This window comes from Phalaenopsis equestris, unplaced genomic scaffold (genome assembly GCF_001263595.1).
Source record: "Phalaenopsis equestris unplaced genomic scaffold, ASM126359v1 Scaffold000212, whole genome shotgun sequence".
Taxonomy (NCBI): domain Eukaryota; kingdom Viridiplantae; phylum Streptophyta; class Magnoliopsida; order Asparagales; family Orchidaceae; genus Phalaenopsis; species Phalaenopsis equestris.
The window spans coordinates 633641-639928 of NW_018164654.1; positions in this window are offsets into that span (position 1 = coordinate 633641).

The following is a 6288-nucleotide window of genomic DNA, read 5'->3' on the forward strand; positions in this document are numbered from 1 at the left end:
ATCTTGTGATACCTGACCTCAATGTGATTGGTTCTCGCATGGTACACCTGGTTCTTAGCCAAATAAATAGCACTCTGACTGTCACAATGCAATTGAACTCCACCTTGCTCAACGCCCAGTTCCTTTACTAGCCCAGCAAGCCATCAGACTTCTTTAGCAACTTCAGCTACTGTCATGTACTCCGCTTCAGTTGTAGATAATGTCACAATAGACTGAATTGTTGATTTCCAACATATAGGCCCTCCACCAAGAGCAAACACATACTCAGTTGTAGACCTTCTGTCATCAAAATCACCTGCATAGTCTGAATCAATGTACCCCACAACTGAAGGATCATTCTGCTGACTGCCAAAAATAATTCTATGTCCTACAGTACTCTTCAGATACCTGAAAATCTACTTGATTGCTTCCAAATGTCGTCTTCCAGGTTTAGCCATGTATTTGCAGACTTGACTAACAGTATGAGCCAAATCAGGACGAGTACATACCATCGCATACATCAAGCAGCCAACTGCACTGGCATATGGAACATTTGTCATGTCTTCAATTTTTGTATCTGTCTTAGGATGCTGTTCTGAAAAAAAATTTAAAATGATTTGTCAAAGACAATGGAGAGCTCACAGGCTTTTCTTTGCTTGTCTCAAACCTTTCCAGCACTTTCTCAACATAGTCTCATTGAGATAAACATAATCGTCTTGAGTCTTTATCTCGATGAATCTCCATTCCAAAAATCTTCTTTGTAGGACTCAAAATAAAGCTTTCAAACCACAGACATCATTCATATTTTTCACAACACTCAGTATATTATCAACATACAGTAATAGAAAAATAATAGAACGATCATCAAGGCTTTTCACATAAACACAACAATCATACTCACATCTCTTCTAGCTGATCTGAATCATGTAGGGGTAAAGTTGCTTGTACCATTGTTTTGGAGACTGTTTCAACCCATACAACGATTTCTTTAACCTGCAAACTAGATGCTCCTGTCCAGGTTGAGTGAACCCTTCTGGCTGCTCCATGTAAATCCAATCCTCCAAATCACCATGCAAGAAAGCAGTTTTAACATCCCTCTGCTCCAAATGCAAATCCCAAATGACCACTCTGATTAAAGTATGTCTGACCACAGGAGAAAAAATTTCATCATAATTTTTCTTCTGCTGTGAAAATCTTTTTACAACCAGCCGAGCCTTGAACTTTTCCCATTTTTTTAAACTTTTCCCCTTTTTTTATGATACTGTTGGTTTCCTTTTGTAGACTCATTTGCACCCGATAGCATTATTTCCCTCTAGAAGCTGAACTAGCTCTCATGTACGATTTTTCTGCAAAGACTTTATCTCCTCAACCATTGCACCCATCTATTTTTTTTTCTCTTGTCTAGTGATTGCTCCTTGAAAAGTGGCTAGGCTGCTGATGAGAAGTGCACAAGAGACCAAGTCTTCATAACCCAATCTGCTAGAAGGTCTTACATTGGTGTGTCTCTGTCTATCTCTGGCTAGATCATAATTTTACAGATCATCTGGAATAGAATTACCAGGTGTTGGATTTGAATTTTCACCTCTCAGAAGCTACTAATTGTTGATCTAAATTCATCTGCACTGCATATGAACTGGAACTCTTCTCTGACATCTTCTCTTGATTCTGTTTAATATAATCTGTTCATCAAAAACTGCATCTCTGTTAATCACCATCTTTTTTGCAATCGGATCCCAAAACTTGTATCCTTTCACACATTTCTTATAGCCCAAAAAGATGTACTTCTTGGATTTTGCATCAAATTTTGATCTTTCATCTCCAGGTACATGCACATAAGCGGGACAACCAAAAATCCGTAAATGATTGAATTTAATTGGATTACCTGTCCATACCTCTTCTGCGACCTTGTCACCCAACGATGCCCGAGGTGATCTATTGATGAGATAACATGTCATATTCACAGTCTCTGCCCAGAAACTCTTAGAAAGCTCTGCATTCAGTCTCAAGCACCTTGCCCTTTTAATTAATGACATGTTCATCCTTTTTGTCATATCATTCTGTTGTGGTGTCTTGCGCACTGAAAAATGTCTTTGCATCTCATGCTCCTCACAAAACTTCTGAAACTGCGAACCTGTGTATTCTGTGTTATTATCGGACCTCATTATCGATTCTGTGTTATTATCGGACCTCAAATACTTGATCTTTCTGCTAGTTTGGTTCTCCACCTCAGTTTTTCACAGCTTGAATTTAGAGAATACTTCGAATTCTGCTTCAAGAAATACATCTAAACTATTCTGAAGAAATCATCAATAAAGGTAACAAAATACTGAGATCCTCCCAATGACAACTCCCTAGTAGCGCCTCATACATCAGAATGCACATAATCAGGAATCCCTTCAGTTTTGTGTTTTCTAGTCATAAAACTGACTGTAGTTTGTTTTCTAAGAATACATAACTTATAAAGATCGAGCTTGCAGTTTTTAACACCATGCAACAGGTTTCTAATACAAAAGCACGTATAGTTAATTTCATCACAGTTTTATTTCTCATTGCATGCTAACCAATGCATTCTCACATAATAAAATTTATTAAAATTTGAATGTAAAGTACTAAAAAAAATTATCTTCAATTCATTAATTATATGTCATAGTAGTTCACTTTGTCTCAATATTGGTCAATATTGGTTGCTCAACAATTCTTTTAATGTGAGTAAAGTAACATAAGCACTAACAACATGTACACACCAAATTATTAATTTAACAACAATCATCCTACCACTAGTCTCATTTACCACCATAAGTTATTTATTTCAAATATGCTTACTCCATTTGCACCATTAAGCTTCCCAACACAAATAATATTGCCCCAATATCTTTGAAACTTTTATCTTTACATGTAATTTCTTATAATCACCAAAAACATCAGAAACAATAGTAGCAACAGTATCCTTATACCAACAATGAGAGGCTAGCTTAAATTCTAATGAACATGCGAAGTGTATTTTCTTCTATCATTATGCCAATTAAATCTCAAGCATTCACATTCAAAATCTTCAAATTACCAGAAAGAAATACTAATTTTGGTTAAAAACCAAAGAGTCAACATTTGCTTAGTTTTATCCACAAGCAAGGAAATTTGTGATGTGTTCAACGTACTTGGCCAAGTAGTTGGGTGTTCTGTCTCTAACCACAAGGTGATTTGTGATGCATCACTTACAAGTGATATCAAGCCAACCCTATATATCATGATAACGTATGATGTGCCAATTAAGGTGATGTTTTGATCCACTATCCCTTGTGTCCCACCACAATAAGATAAGATCATGGCACATCGCTTCCAAAAAACAGCTAAGCTGTAGCAATTTTTAGTTAGTTTACTTCATGAATTTAAATTTGAGTTTTCTGAGTGAATGTCAGCCTGCAATCAAATCTCAAGTTTCTTCATCTCAATTTGGGCCAGCCAACAAAAATGTTTTACATTCCAAAGTTCAATACAATGTGCAGCCCAGGATATACTGATGAAAGACTTTAAGAAAAGCAAAAGAGAAAGCCCAACTAAACCGAATAGCTACTAAATTATATGGTGGCAAAGCAGGGCAGGCACGGAAAAAAAGCCAGCCACGATATATTTCAAGCGCTGAGCATCGCACAAGTAGAGGAGATTCAGTGGTAGAAAAGCTCGGGGATATCAGATCGAGCAAGACCATCTCTGGTTTGCTAAGACAGATAAAGACTGAAAGTGATTAACATAAGGAGGAAGATGAACATGATGTTAACTGCTGCTATTTTTAAGGGTTTGCACATTCTCAATGGCCATTTGGGGAAGAAAGATCGAGGAAGGGAAGCGCACCGCTATCGCCGGCGGTTACGAGGTGATGAGACGCAGCGAGACGAGGGGGTTTCGACGGCAGAGTCGAGAAGCGATCGGAAGGAGAATCCGGCGTTACGGGACCTGCAGGGCGAGGATGCAGAAAGGAGGGGATTTTGATCCCGGGAATAAAGATTTACACGTCTAACACCTACGTTTTCAAATTTACTTGAATGTCACTCAAAGTTTTAAAATTTTATCAAAAATATCAATATTATTTTTATTTACGAAATAAAATACACATTTGTGTATATTGCAAAAATAAATATCAATGCTAAATATATAAATATATAAAAATCATGCAATATGTATAAATATCAATCTTTTTATTTTCTTCTAATTTCTTGGCCTGCTTAATTTATCAGCGAAGTTGGTCTCACTTCCGAAAATCCCAAGCTATTATCCCATCAATGTAGAATTTCCAAGATCGAGGTCTACGACCATCTATGAGGAGAGTGTGATAGGAGATACATCCCCATAGTGATGCCCTCTACCTAGCAAACACATCGGCTTGTCTAGCACCCTTATCAGGGAAGGGTGGCATTATTCTGTTGAACCAAGATCAATGGTGTTCCTGTGGGACCGGCCAACCGGCTAGAGCAAAGCTGATTCATCGGCTAGCATCATCCTCATCTACGATCAGCTCATATCAGTCATAGACCTTACTTGTTCCATCAATACCATAGCCAAGGTAAGTATCAAACTACAAATGATTTCCACAGTTCTTATTTTGATGTTAACCCCCACATTGAGGATTATCTAGATTTGGAGCAAGAATTGGAAATTTTGTTTTGAGGACCAAGTTATTCCTCAAGAAAGACAAATTAATCTTGTTATACATAAGTTAAAAGGAGAGCCATTGATTGGTGGAATCATGTGAACCTAGCTAGTCGTCATGAGAGTTGTAGTTATATCAGGACTTGACTCAAAATGAAATGTTTGTTGTGAGAGCAATTTCTTCCATCAAATTATGATCAATTATTTTATCGTGAAATTATCAAATATCTCAAAATGCATTGCACACATGAAATTTCATATTCTTGTCCTTGAGTAATCGAAAACATATTATTGAGAGAAATCAGTTTATTGGTGATTATTCAATTGAAGAGTATTCTGCAGTTCTGGATGATGTAAATTATGTAGTGCTCCAAAATTTTGATGCTCAAATAGAGCCTTTAGTTAATGGAGCATTTCGAGAAAATCCCCGTTGAGTTTCTCACTTTCGATAATACAGAATCACCGACTTCTAAATGTAGAACAATGAACTGTAGCTTTCTTGATAATCAAATGGAGAAGACGTTCGTTTGCATTCTTGCTCCAAGGTTTGACGAGACTCAACATGATAATCAAATGGAGAAAACATGTATTTGTCGAAATGGTTGAATCGAACCCATCTGCTGAAATATCAGAATCGAAATTGTGAGTCAATTCGATCATTTTCATTTTCTTTGAAACAACAACCCAGCCCACTTTTGCAATGTCAGCTTTAAAAAGAAATCATTATGACTACAAAGAAGTTATTATAGTTAATAAAGACATTTAACAATCCCTTATTAAAGATGATGTCTGATACTTCGACTCGTTCATGTCACCCAAGTATCAGGGATGGTCACCATACAGGTAATACATGACATCAGTCAATATTACTAGACATCCACATCTCAATCTTCCATCAAGACACTGAAGAAAGGCGACATATAGTACACAATATATTATTTCAATTATTTTATTGATTTTGTAAGTTGTGGGGGAGGGGGAAGGATAGCAAGGGACTCCTTTTGGTTTCTCCCTAAATCCTCTGTTTTTCTCCCCGCTCTTGAGATTGCCTTCCATCTCGATTATCTCTTATTCCTATAACTCATGAAACCTCTAAGGAACCGCCCCCCTCTAACTTGTCAGAGATCAAAATTTAATATTTCCGAAGGTTCATTCGAAATACTCTCATCCATCTTTACGATTAGAAGATCTTTTATCCGGTTGTATGTACTCACGAACGATGCGAGTCTCTACATCTCAAAAATATGTAACATAAATATTACAAGATATAATCAAAAAGAAAAAAAAAATAAGAAAATACTAAACCACCCTTAAATAATAATAATAATTCTAATAAATATATCAACAATATTATTTAAAGTTAATTTTGCTTTTTGGTTCAATTGAAACCTATTATCACTTGAATACATTCCTCACTAAATTAAATAAATAGATTAGATTAGGATTATCCTGTGAAAGTTCTAAGTTGACCCTTCTCTTGGATTGCTATTACAGTGAAATAGCCCAGAAATTTAGATGAGTTGAAAAGGCGCTTTGGGATGATAAATTATTTTGTCACTCTCTTTGGTCATATTTCAAAGCCGATTTGTTTCAATTCTCCACGTAATTATTTGAAATGGGAAGCCAACATGTGGCTGCATCCAGATTAATATATATATATATATA